General features: G+C 45.5%; 1 protein-coding gene across 2 annotated transcripts in view; it reads right to left on the bottom strand.

Annotated features, from left to right (window-relative positions):
- Window positions 1-13,885, bottom strand: part of LOC126203313 (fatty acyl-CoA reductase 1-like) — a 278,046-nt gene that overhangs the window by 187,451 nt on the left and 76,710 nt on the right. Inside the window, exon 2 of one of the 2 annotated variants that reach the window (XM_049937579.1) lies at window positions 1,712-1,811. The exons of the other annotated variant lie outside the window; for it this stretch is intronic. The gene's annotated coding sequence lies outside the window, so the exon portion shown is untranslated. The remainder of the gene's footprint in view (window positions 1-1,711; window positions 1,812-13,885) is intronic. 2 annotated transcript variants of the gene reach the window in all.

Here is a 13,885-nt window from a genome sequence, read left to right as displayed (position 1 = left end):
TTTGGAAGGAAGGGTGACCCTTTCCTAAACAAGATTTTAACGTGAGATGAAACTTGGGTCTCCATTTTGAAACAGAGTTCAAGGGAGAAATAATGGAATGGAAACACAGTAGCTCACCTGTCCAAAAGAAATTAGAACGCAAGCGGGAAAAGCAACGTTTAGCGTCTTTTGGGATGCCCAAGGTGTCGTCATTTGTGATTATTTGGAAGATCAGCGTACAGTGAACAGACATGCTGATGAACAAAGTAAAGCCAGCAATGAGAGGAAAACGTCCCCGGATGTAAAGGAAAAGGCGTGACATTGCTACACGGCTATTCTCGCCCCCACACTGCCCAGCTGACCCAATAAACCATTTACAAATGTGGCCTCATCTCTATAGACCAGATTTGGCCTCCTCAGATTTTCGCTTCTTTGGTCCACTCAATAGTGCATTATGTTGGTAAAAGTTCAGCGACAAGGAGGAGGTCAAAGAATTTGTAGCAAAGTGGCTCAAACAATGAGACAAAGACTTCTTTGCATAAGGCATAAAAAATAGTGCATCGTTGGGAGAGGCGTATTAATATTGGCGGGGATTATGTTGTGAAGTAGCTAAAGTGATCTTTTGTAAAAATACAGTTCTTTTTCTCCTTCAATTTGTCTCTTTAATTATTGGATGTCCCTGGCAGAAATGCAGTACAATATTCTATGTACTGCTCCCGTAGGCACAACGAAGCCAAGATTATATTTAATTGCAGCGCACACAGAGACATTTAAATAATCATTCTTCCGGCTCTCTATGCTCGAATGGACTTGGGAGGACTTCTACACTGAGAAGTACCATCTGTCGTGCCCGCCCGGCTAGCCGCGCGGTCTACTTGCTACTTCCAGAGCGGGAAGGCGTGCCGGTCCCCGGCACGAATCCGCCCGGCGGTTTTCCATCTACCTCGGCGAATGCGGGCTGGTTCCCCTTATTCCGCCTCAGGTACACTGTGTCGGCGATTGCTGCGCAAACACCGTTTCCACGTATGCGTACACCGTAATTATTCTACCATGCAAACATTTGGAGTTACACTCGTCTGGTATGATACGTTCCCGGGGGGTCCGCTGGGGGCGAACCGCACAATAACCCTGGGTTCAGCGTGGGGCGGTGGTGGGGTAGGTGGACTGCTGTGGCGGTTGTGGGGTTGTGAACCACTAAGGGCTACAGTGGGGCGGAGCCTCTCCATCGTGTATAGCTCCCCGGTTTAATACATACATACCCTCTGGCGTGTACTTCACATTGGTTTGCAGAGTGTAGCTTTATTTAGACGTAGGAGTATTATGCTTGCTAGAAGTCGCGCCGCTCTCTATTTCGTCATAATTTCCCATAATTACAATCTGCCTTTGCAGTTTGTTTAATCTGTGAAGCTAAAGTTGTGCAAATGTCTATAATTTTTGGTGAATTTCGTACGGACATTAGGCCATGGACACGATTTCACGACCACATCATTGGGTTCATATGTACAAACGGTATAAACTAGTTTAAAACCAATACCTGACCCTACGGCCGCTAATGATGTCTCCAGCCTTAGCAGATGAAAGTTTAAAAGACACAGAAATATTTCCTACACTACAGTCCATATAAAATCCATATAACAAATATCGTCAAGGGTGCAAATACCGGTGTGATGGTCTGCATTTTATCAGTTTTTGCTGAAGAGGTAGTGTAATCACAGTAACTATCTGTACTCACGTTTCTAAACAGTGTTGGTCTGCCAGAGATCGAGGCGCTCAGCATCCAGGGTGGTCGCGGAGTGAAGAGATGTCCACGCGGCACAATGCACGGTCCACACCTGCAAGTGGGAGAAATTAGTCCCGGAATACGGCGCCCCTCCGGTTCTGACGTCCGTATCAGGAGAATGCGGAGCGAGCCCATCCGAAAGCGATTAGTATCAGGAAGTGAGCGAACGGGTAGTAAACAAGGTGGGCGCTTCCGTGTCAGCTTGTTGAGGTTACCATTACCGTCGTCAGTGTACCCGAAGGTCAGCCACAGAGCTCAGTGATAAGAGGCAGAAACGCAGGATCACAGTATTGGGGAGATTGGTTTCCTTTCTTTTTTTGCCATGCAGTACGAAAACGTGAGCATTCTGTGACATATTCTCGAGGGGGACAAAAACTAAGAGCGGTAGACAGGTCGGCCGGCCGCGGTGGTCTAGGGGTTCTAGGCGCTCAGTCCGGAACCGCGCGACTGCTACGGTCGCAGGTTCGATTCCTGCCTCGGGCATGGATGTGTGTGATGTCCTTAGGTTAGTTAGGTTTAAGTAGCTCTAAGTTCTAGGGGACTGACGACCACAGATGTTGAGTCCCATAGTGCTCAGAGCCATTTGAGCCATTTGGTAGACAGGTGTCCACAAGAAACGAGTCGGTGCCTACCACTGTCGTATCGTTTGTCCAAACGCGCCACTGAAAGTGCAGGCAGTTTTTATTCCGCTACTTGTCATGGTATTATCCGTTGTTTCTCTCTTTATGTTTTTGTTTTGGCACAAGCCGTATCTAATGAAATCGTGTGCCTATGAAATATTGTCTCAATTGAGTTATTGGATTTGCTGTTTCCAGTCTGAAAGGTCACAAGTCGTAGCAACTGACCAAACGAAAAGTGAGGTTCTCCATGAATCGCTCATTGTCCCTTTCTTAGTCTATTTAAACGATTTAGGAGATAATCCGTGTTAAAATGTTTGGAAATGTTGCTGTCATTTACATTCTAGTAGGGTCATCACAAAATGCAAAGGCATTATGAAACAATTTAGCCAAGATGTCTGCGTGGTGAGAAAAGTGCTAATTGACCCTGTACAATAAAAAGTCTGAGGCCTTTCAAAAGGCCGCCAAATAAATTCCTTTAAATTTTGGTTACATGATAAAGCATAAAAATTTAAACGTTGTCGATTCGATTAAATATCAAGGGATGGAACAACCATTGAGAAGTGTTGGAGGCGTGAGGAGGAGGAGGCGAGCAGACGAATCAAAGAGCTATTTGAAAAAAAAAGAAGACGCAAGAAACCTATGAGACGGCCTACAGTACACTTGTCCGTATTTGTCTGGAGCATAGCTGCACGTAACGGGATCCTCCCCAGTTCAAAGGAGGACAGTTAGTTTTCTATTACCACTAAATGGGAAAGAGAGTTTCACGGATGTAATGAGCGAATAGAAGTGGCAAAAACTGTAACAAAGACTTTTCCGTTGCGGTAAGATCTTTCCACGAAATGAGAACCACCAATTTTCCCTTCCAAATGCCAAAATGCTTTGTTGACTCCCACCTACATAAGGACAAATGACTATTCTGAGGGAAATCAGACCACGCGTAGAAAGATAGGTGTTCATTTATTCCACGTCCTAATCGAGGGTGGAATGTTAAAAAAAAGAAAAAGAACGGATGTTTAGCGTCTTGTAGTTGAAATGATAAAAGAATAGGGCGAACGTGGCCTGTGAAGACTCTGCTAAACGCTACGCTTGAGCTGCAGAGGGCCGGCTAGGGTGGCCGAGCGGTTCTAGGCGCTTCGGTCTGGATCCGCGTGGCCGCTACGGTCGCAGGTTCGAATCCTGCCTCGGACATGGATGTGTGTGATGTCCTTAGGTTAGTTAGGTTTAAGTAGTTCTAAGTTCTAGGGGACTGATGATCTCAGAAGTTAGGTCCCATAGTGCTCAGAGCCATTTGAACCATTTTGAACCCAACAGAGTGGTAACACAATGGTGCCGTCAGCTGACATAATGTCTCTTCTGGACAGTTTCACATATTTTGGCTCATATCTCCTTGTTCTCCACAAGTACAAACAGGGTTGTCGAGATGTCCGAGGAAATGCAATTTTTTTTTCTTTTCTTTTAAACGACCGTGACAGGATTTCATTCGTGCAAATAGTTGTAATTCATTGAATTCATTGAACATCATCAGCGTTCACTTTGTTCTTCTTTTACATTCAATGGAAGTTAGACATCTGGCAGGATAAAACTCACAGGCTCTCCAAAAACTGTTTCCTGTAGTAGTCGGGCCATCTTCTTAAGGGTGGCGGTAGTCGTTGCTTAAGTGTTTCAAAATGGTTCAAATGGCTCTGAGCACTATGGGACTTAACTTCTGAGGTCATCAGACCCCTAGAACTTAGAACTACTTAAACCTAACTAACCTAAGGACATCACACACATCCATGCCTGAGGCAGGATTCGAACCTGCGACCGTTGTGGTCGCGCGGTTCCAGACTGAAGCCCCTAGAACGGCTCGGCCACCCCGGCCGGCCATATTTAACTACTTGATCTTTGTCCTTCGTTACTTTGGAATATTTAAGTTATTCTTTTATGTTTATAACTACTACAGTTTTGTATGACTCATGTATGAGCGTAATATTATTGACAATCACATGCATGGTGTGAAGTGATCAACTTAGAAGTTAAGTCGCATAGTGCTCAGAGCCATTTGAACCATTTGAGCCAAAACGAAAACCAGATTGTGGAGTTTTCTTTTGAAACGTTTGTCAACGAAAGAAAATCATGTACTGCTGACACGACTAATTTTTCATATCGCTGGAAGGACTCGCGTCTTAATAATCAATCGAAGTTGTGTTGAAAATCAGTTGAATTGTCCGAGCTCATTAACACCGGAGAGCTCAACCATGTGACTATAGCGTTGATGCGAATGTAGATGAATTATACAAGAAGCTTAGTTCAGCATTATATGTCCTTAGAAAGATCTCTCATTGCGTTAGTGTAAATATCAGAGTGTTCGCTTGTTTTTACATATTTTCACTCTCTCGTGGGCCACTGCACCTAAAGTAAACAGCGGAAGTGACGAGTAAGAATTTGTGAAGAGTACAGGCTGGGCAAGAATTCCCCTACCAAGGTAACACCAGTTTAGTATATAATGTCATTATTCAGCATTGGTAACTTGGAATTCATGCTTACATGTTTTTGCTGTCATAGCCGTAGTCGAGCTGGAAGATGCGAGCGGTCATAGCTACATTACCGAGGAACGACAAACACAGAACGGACAATGCCGCGCGGGATTAGTCGAACGGTCTAAGGCGCTGCAGTCATAGACTGTGCGGCTGGTCCCGGCGGAGGTTCGAGTCCTCCCTCGGGCATGGGTGTGTGTGTGTTTGTCCTTGGGATAATTTAGGTTAAGTAGTGTCTAAGCTTAGGGACTGATGACCTTAGCACTTAAGTCCCATAAGATTTCACACACATTTGAACATTTTTTTGAACGGACAATGAGACTGATTATGGGAGCACTCCACCAAAGATTTAGTAAGGCTCCACAGCCAAAGTCATCTGGATTGGTAAAGACCTGCTTTTGCTTCTGGCAGTGCTAAAGACAGGCCGCAGAATAGAAGAAAGAAGACACAACAGGATGGAAACATGTGCCGGAGTCTCTGCTTAGATTGAACAATCTCCTATGAAATGCCATGCAGTCTAAGGCGCCTTGTCATGGCTCGCGCGGCTGCCCCCGTCGGAGGTTCGAGTCCTTCCTCGGGGATGGGTGTGTGTGGTGTCGTTAGCGTAAGTTCCCACAGGAACTTACCACAAAAATTTCCTACGAAATCGTCACATAAACGTGTTTTAGAAAACGATATGCCGTGACAGTAACGCCAGATCACATGACAAAATATATTAGGATGAGACCTTTTCGACCGACGTTCGTAAATGAGTTATCGGACACAGACCGGAATGGGCGCGTTTTAGCATGTCATGCCAGCTTACGTGCTGGTCCAAAGAGAATTCTCGTTGTCCGATCAAATTAAAAAGGAACCCTCCTCACGTGATGATATGGGCAGCGATGACATCAGAACGTTTGCTTTGACCGTACTTTTTGTAGAGATGTGAATGGCGCAAATTATTTAAACGTGTTACAAACGTGTTTGTCCGCAGCTCATAGTCTCGCGGTTGCGTTCTCGCTTTCCGAGCACGGGGTCCCGGGTTCGATTCCCGGCGGGGTCAGGGATTTTATCCTGCCGCGAGATGACTGGGTGTTGTTGTGTCGTCCTCATCATCATCATTCATCCCCGTTATTGTCGGAGGAAGGCAATGGCAAACCACCTCCGTTAGGAACTTGCCTAGTACGGCGGTCCGGGTCTCCCGCATCGTCCCCTACGCTCTGTCAAGGAGTATGTAACCTCATCATCATCACAAACGTGTTTAATACCTCAGCTTGAGAACCGGGGCGTCACAGGATGCACATGGCTGAAGCAAGGAGGAGCGGCTCCTCACTACGCTCTTGCAGTGCGCGAGTTCCTAAATGAACACTTTCCAGGACGGATGATAGGTCTTGGTTCATCAACAACAATAGCTCTCTTGAAATGGCCACCGAGAAGTCCTGACCTCATCAAAAAAATGGTTCAAATGGCTCTGAGCACTATGGGACTCAACTGCTGAGGTCATTAGTCCCCTAGAACTTAGAACTAGTTAAACCTAACTAACCTAAGGACATCACAAACATCCATGCCCGAGGCAGGATTCGAACCTGCGACCGTAGCGTGACCTCATCACACCTGACAACTTACTATGGGGAGTCATTAATAGGCGTGTAAGTGCTTGGCGTTATGCCACGAACAAAGAAGTGAATAATGTTCTTGAGGATGGATTTCGCACTATAACACCGCACATGCTCAAAAATATGTCAAGAAGAACATCGAGGCGTATGGAAACATGTCTGCAGCATGATGAAGAACATACCGATATAATGGACACTTAATACGTAACTAAGTACTTGTACTAAAACTAATCAATTCAATTAGCTTTCTATACTAGAAGATACGGGGATTTCTCGCCTATCCGTTGGATTTGACAATGAAATCGTCGTATGGCGTTTTTGTCTGGAAGATCCTATCTGGGGTTCATCAGTGAAGTCAGATGCTCAACAGTTGGACGTCTATTCGCCAGCCAACATGTCCGCAGCCGTCGGCTATCACTGTCATCGGCAGCAGTGTTGCCTAGGCGCCAGTTTTGGATAGCGCCGTTTTGCCATGCAAGGAATATTTTAACCACGGCGCCACACGAACAGCTTACAGACTTCGCCGTTTCAGGAATACTTCCACCCTTGGCCCGAGAGCGAACGATTATGCCCTTTATGACGTCAGGTAAATCGCTCCATTTCCGCGTAACGACAACGACTGCACTGCTGTCCGCGTCTCCCCAAAACGCTTCATATATCCTCCACTGCTAGTGCTGCCACCTATTGTCTATGAGTCATTGTTGCAGGCTGACGTAGAACATAGGCGGTGGTCACATTAATGTAACTGTACCGCATATTACGTTCTTATTAGTAGGATTCATTGTTAAAAGATGTAAGTAGGCACTGTTTTTTTAATACCAGTGAAATCACGTATATATTAAGCGAGAAATAGTGTACTGGATCTCCTGATCCCGTCTGCCGCTAGAGGGCTCCGAATTGTTGCGTGTAGCGTGGTGATGAGTAACTTTACTATGTCGGTGTATGAGAGACCCTCTGTAAACGGAAAGCACGAATTAGTTCATCCACACATGGAGCCCTCTCATCTTAATCATGACTTTGCCGGACCACACACGAGCACCGTCACATCTGTAACAATCCCTCGCCTTGGGTTCACTGTCATCGATCATCCTCAATATACACAATGTGATCAAAAGTATCCGAACACCTGACTGAAAATGACTTACAAGTTCGTGGCTCCCTCCATCGGTAATGCTGGAATATGGTGTTGGCCCACCCTTAGCCTTGATGACAGCTTCCACTCTCGCATTCATACGTTAAATCAGGAACTGGAAGTGAAACTTCCTGGCAGATTAAAACTGTGTGCCCGACCGAGACTCGAACTCGGGACCTTTGCCTTTCGCGGGCAAGTGCTCTACCAACTGAGGCAAAGGTCCCGAGTTCGAGTCTCGGTCGGGCACACAGTTTTAATCTGCCAGGAAGTTTCATATCAGCGCACACTCCGCTGCAGAGTGAAAATCTCACTCTGGAAACATCCCCCAGGCTGTGGCTAGCCATGTCTCCGCATATCCTTTCTTTCAGGAGTGCTAGTTCTGCAAGGTTCGCAGGAGAGCTTCTGTAAAGTTTGGAAGGTAGGAGACGAGGTACTGGCAGAAGTAAAGCTGTGAGTACCGGGCGTGAGTCGTGCTTCGGTAGCTCAGTTGGTAGAGCACTTGCCCGCGAAAGGCAAAGGTCCCGAGTTCGAGTCTCGGTCGGGCACACAGTTTTAATCTGCCAGGAAGTTTCATATCAGCGCACACTCCGCTGCAGAGTGAAAATCTCACTCTGGAAACATCCCCCAGGCTGTGGCTAAGCCATGTCTCCGCAATATCCTTTCTTTCAGGAGTGCTAGTTCTGCACGGTTCGCAGGAGAGCTTCTGTAAAGTTTGGAAGGTAGGAGACGAGGTACTGGCAGAAGTAAAGCTGTGAGTACCGGGCGTGAGTCGTGCTTCGGTAGCTCAGTTGGTAGAGCACTTGCCCGCGAAAGGCAAAGGTCCCGAGTTCGAGTCTCGGTCGGGCACACAGTTTTAATCTGCCAGGAAGTTTCATATCAGCGCACACTCCGCTGCAGAGTGAAAATCTCACTCAGGAACTGGAAGGTTTCTTGGAGAATGGCAGCCCATTATTTATGGAGTGCTGCACTGAGGTGTCGATGTCTTTCGGTGAGGCCTGGCACGAAGTCGGCGTTCCAAAACATCGCAAAGGTGTTCTATAGGATTCAGGTCAGGTCACGGTGCAAGCCAGTCCATTACAGGGATGTTATTGTCGTGTAACCACTCCGCCACAGGCCGTGCATTATAAACAGGTGCTCGATTGTGTTGAAAGATGCAATCGCCGTCCCCGAATTGCTCTTCAACAGTGGGAAGCATGAAGGTACTTAAGACATCAATGTAGGCCTGTGCTGTGATAGTGCCACGCAAAACAACAAGGGGTGCAAGCCCCTTCCATAAAAAAACATGTCCATACCATAACACCACCCCCTCCGAACTGTTGACACTACACACGCAGGCAGATGACGTTTACCGCGCCTTCGCCATACCCACACCCTGCCATCGCATCGCCACTGTGTGTATCGTGATTCGTCACCCCACAAACGTTTTTCCACTGTTCAATCGTCCAATATTTACGCTCCTTACACCAAGCGAGGCGTCGTTTGGCATTTACAGGCGTCATGTGTGGCTTATGAGCAGCCCCTCGACCATGAAATCCAAGTTTTCTCACCTCCCACGTAACTGTCATAGTACTTGCAGTGGATCCTGATGCAGTTTGGAATTCCTGTGTGATGGCCTGGGTAGATGTCTGCCTATTACACATTAGTCCCTCTTCAACAGTCGGCGGTCTCTGTCAGTCAACAGACGAGGTCGGCTTGTACGCTTTTGTGCTGTACGTGTCCCTTCACGTTTCCACTTCACTATCACATCGGAAACAGTCGACATAGTGATGTTTAGGAGTGTGGAAATCTCGCGTACAGACGTATGACACAAGTGACACCCAATCACCTGACCACGTTCGAAGTCTGTGAGTTGCGCGGAGCGCCCCATTCTGCTCTCTCACGATGTCTAATGACCACTGAGGTCGCTGATATGGTGTACCTGGCAGTAGGTGGCAGCACAACGCACCTAATATGAAAAACGTATGTTTTTGGGGGTGTCAGAATACTTTTGATCTCATAGTGTAGTCCTGACACGGCCCCATCCGACTACCACATGTTTCCAGATCTCGAAGAACATCTTTGAGCAGTCCATCTGAATAGTGGCGAAGACCTGCAAGAAGAGGGGAGGTTACGGCTCCGTCAACGAATATTCTAGAGTGACGTTATCAACAAATTGGTCCCTCGATGGGAGAAATGTCTTCTTTGCCACGGTGACTATGTTGAGAAATAAATGGGCAGACATGAAGAATAAAGACGTAGAAAAGTAATGAAGCTGATATTATTTAAAAAAGCTTACAGAGTGTTCATATAAAAAATTCGGAGGTATTACTTTCTAGCAGACCCTCGTACAACCTACTTAAGAGACGGCAGTGAGAGGAAATATGTAGTCTACATGACAAAAAAATGTAAAACACCCAGAAAGCATGGTCAGATGTCAATGAAACTATGCACACACCGAGCGAGATGGCACTGTGATTAGCACACTGGGCTCGTATTCTGCAGGACGACGGTTCAAACCTGGGTCCAGTCATCCTGATTTAGGTTTCCCGTAATTTCCCAAATCGCTTCAGGCAAATGCTGGGACAGTTCCTTTGAAAGGGCACGGCCGATTTCCTTCCCCATCCTCAGCTAATCCGAGCTTGTGCTCCGTCTCTAATGACTTCGTTGTCGACGTGACGTTAAACACTTATCTTCTCCTCATCCACACCATTGTTAGGTATGTTAATGATTAGAGATGCAACGTTCTGTGACAAGTAGAACGGTCATAGAGTACATTCGTGTTCTTCGTGTTTAGTTTTGTTACCAGTACTGGTGGGGTATAGAAGGGGAATGAAGAGCTGAGTGATCACTGTCAAGGACATGGAGACGTCGTGTGAGACAGCGTTATCAGAAACTGCCAGAGTTTTAAAGGGGGCTCACTGTAGATCTCCATTCGGTCGGCTGGTCAAATTGTACAGATTTAGGGGCATTCGGCTGACAGTGGCCCAGTGTTGGAATGCATCGCAATGCGAGGGCAGCCATATTCGTCATCAAGCTTCCGGTTGGTCCACATCTGACCACCACAAGGGAGTATCACCGTATTGTGCACCGAGCACATCGTAACCCTTCTTCGCATCTGCGCTAAAACACTAAATAACAAATAGTTGCGTCGAGAGAAGTAACGTGACCAGGAAGTATGTATTGCTGATGCATGAGTCGCATTGTGTTCAGCGATGAATCCTGATTCTGCACTATTCCGAATGATCTTTTTCGACGTGTTGACTTCGTAACAGTTCCTATGCCTCCAACGTTTTGGAGAGGCACAGCGGTGTTACTCCTGACTTCGCGGAGTGGGAAGCCATCGAGTATGACTTCGGGCTACGACTGATAGCGACTGAGAGGAAACGGTTGTCGGCAAACGATACATCACGGACATCCTGCGGCCTCATGATTTCCTCGATAGTATCGTGGTGCCATTTAGCAACAGAAATGCTCGTTTACGCATGATTTGTGTATCTATGAACGCTCTGCGTGATGTTGAGGACTTCTTCGACCAACAAGATTTCCCTGTCTAAACATGCGTTTGACCAGATTGGATTTCAACTCCGTCCCAGTGAGAAGGATATCAAGGACTACATTCAGCAATTTTGGACTACGTTGCCTGGGGAGAAGGTACAGAGGGTTTATGGTCCGCTATCCAATCCAATCACTGCATTCATCCAGGCCAGAGGAGATGTAACGTTATGGTGCTGAACTGGCTCATACTACCAAGTTCTTTGTGAATTTTACTCGAGTTTGTAATCACTGAAATAACATCAGCACGTGAAGTTTCATTCCGTTTCCTCTCCCCCTTTTGGGTGCTTCCTTTTTTTGCGGGCAGCAGAGATTCGGTGAGATTCGAAGCGGAAGGAAGTCTAGGTTTCGGAATCTCGCTCAGCAGTATTTGCGTGGAGAGGTGGAATGCAAATTCTTATCTCTGAGACGTGGCGCACGCTGCCGGAATCTCGCGCTTTCGCCCTCGTAGCGAGGTCGGCACACGCGTTCCTCTGGGGAAAGTAGGGGACGCACTAGCGAAAGTACTTTACAGCTGCGAATTGCCTTTATCGCACTGTATGGCAGCCCTCCACACAGGGACACGGCACTGGCGCTAAAGAGTCGTGTGAGCGGGATCATTAAGATTCGAGATAGAAACAACGACTACGGAATCAGTTACACATAATGTTAAAGTTGGTATTGGGATGACAACTTTGTGTCACCAAAAGATTTTCCTGATATTTTACTGTTTTTCCCGGACTAAATTCCAATTTCATATGAACCAATTTTTGTTGTATATGAAAGTAAGTTCGACTTTAGTAGGGTCGCAGATATCTTGATCGTTTTTGAGATTCCACGTCCCTTATTAGAGGTCATTCCAAGTACAATTGTGACTGAAAATAGTACATGTCTAAAACTGTACGAAACAGATGATTTCATTGTTGTTCAAGAAATAATGTTTGGTCGTTTCTTCTCATACGTCTATGACGTCGGCTGCTACAAACAACTTAAATCATCCAATACCACACTGCTCTTATTATCTATGAGTGTGCATTTGTAGTTTTGGGGCGTCCCAGACACGCATCTTGAAGAGAAGTCCTACACGGTCGAGACCAGCCACACATTTCTTAACTGGGGGGAAGACACTTCATGAAGTTTCACGTACTTTGAGCATATTTTCGTTGGTGATAAACAGTGGAAAAGCAAACATTTTATGACAGAACGATTTTTCAGTCCACCTATTTGAATGAAAGGTCTTCGTGAACTACACTATGCCATCGATCAAGTTGACAGTTGATATACGATATTCTGCAACATGTACCAACACGATAAAAATAAAATTTATTTATTATCAATTACATCTGCGTACCAGGTCCAGAAATTTGACCCTGTCCGCCTATCCGTGCCATCACTTTCACTTTTGGATCGAAATTCTCACTTTCAGATTATCCTCCTTCCCAGTTTCGCCACTTGTGGATTGTTGGGAGAACGCAATGAATCATATAGCGTCAATGTGAACACCAGTTTATGTATACTAATAGGAAAACTATGAGCAGCAAAGTTAACACTAGTAACAGTAAAATAATCAGTCAAATTGCTACTAACACTGACTGTTCGAACTGTAATAGATAAATATAAACTCTTACAGTTTTAGCAATGAAGGAGAAGCTACGTATTGTATCAGCTCTCCTCCACCAACAACTTAGGAGGTAAAGTTAGGCAAAAGATTGCCATCAACAACACAGAGTTCATTATAAACATCAGAAATGCTTTTTTTCCTTTTTTCAAAATATTTCTTTACCATTTAACATTTTCACATAACGACATTATATAACAGAGAATAACAGTAATATACTTACTTTATTAATAATTGTATACTCTACAGCACTTTCACATTTCAGTCTTCAATATGGAAATCTGCAAGAAATTGTCCATTGAGTTATTTGTTAGGCGATACTTACATTAAATCCACATTACAGGATTTTTTACGCAGGCTTTTGCATCAAAATATTATCATAAGCTTTACTTATTGGAATCTTGAAAAAATTCTGGTATATAATATTCTGGATGACGAGTTACCTTCACGTGTTCATCCCACAAATAGGCCTGTAGGTTGTTCGTTAATTTAAGTCCAAAAATTGTATGAATTAAGCGTTCCATGATCCATGTTGTTGCGTGTCGCTTTCCTTTGGGAAACTGTTTCCATTCGGATACCATGTCGCTAGGGGCCTGCATATTCCGTATATCCATTCAATTGATCAGTCGAATCATGTCCCTTGCTGTGTCCCATATCGCCACAAATATTGGGCACGCAAAACTATGTTCAGTTATGTCCTCCAAATTATAATTTCGACCGACGGTTTTAACTGGATGGAGTAAAGTGTGCTGTCAACGTTAGACACTACGCTAGAGGTTGCGATAATCGATAGCGTCCAGCACTTGCAACCTCTCTGGACCAGCTGGCGCTTGCAGCGCCGCCGTATGGCACGGACAGAGACTGGCAGATCGCACCGGCCGAGTCAGCTACAGGTCGTGAGCGAAGTCAGATTAGAATAGCCTTCAGCTCGCTAGGTTCGAAGCCTCTACTTCACGCATGTATTACGCACGTAATTCCAGAATTGTGTTATCTTGCTTGTTGCATAATCCAGTCAGTCCTTTGTATTCAAGAAAGATAGTAGTTATTAGTTACGTTCCTGGAGTGCAGTAGCAGGACAAAGCTAAGTAAAAGTTATTTACTAAAGTATTTCAGTACTAATTATTATAGAATGTTC

This window comes from Schistocerca nitens, chromosome 9, assembly GCF_023898315.1.
Source record: "Schistocerca nitens isolate TAMUIC-IGC-003100 chromosome 9, iqSchNite1.1, whole genome shotgun sequence".
NCBI lineage: Eukaryota > Metazoa > Arthropoda > Insecta > Orthoptera > Acrididae > Schistocerca > Schistocerca nitens.
This window is presented reverse-complemented; position numbering and strand designations above follow the sequence as displayed.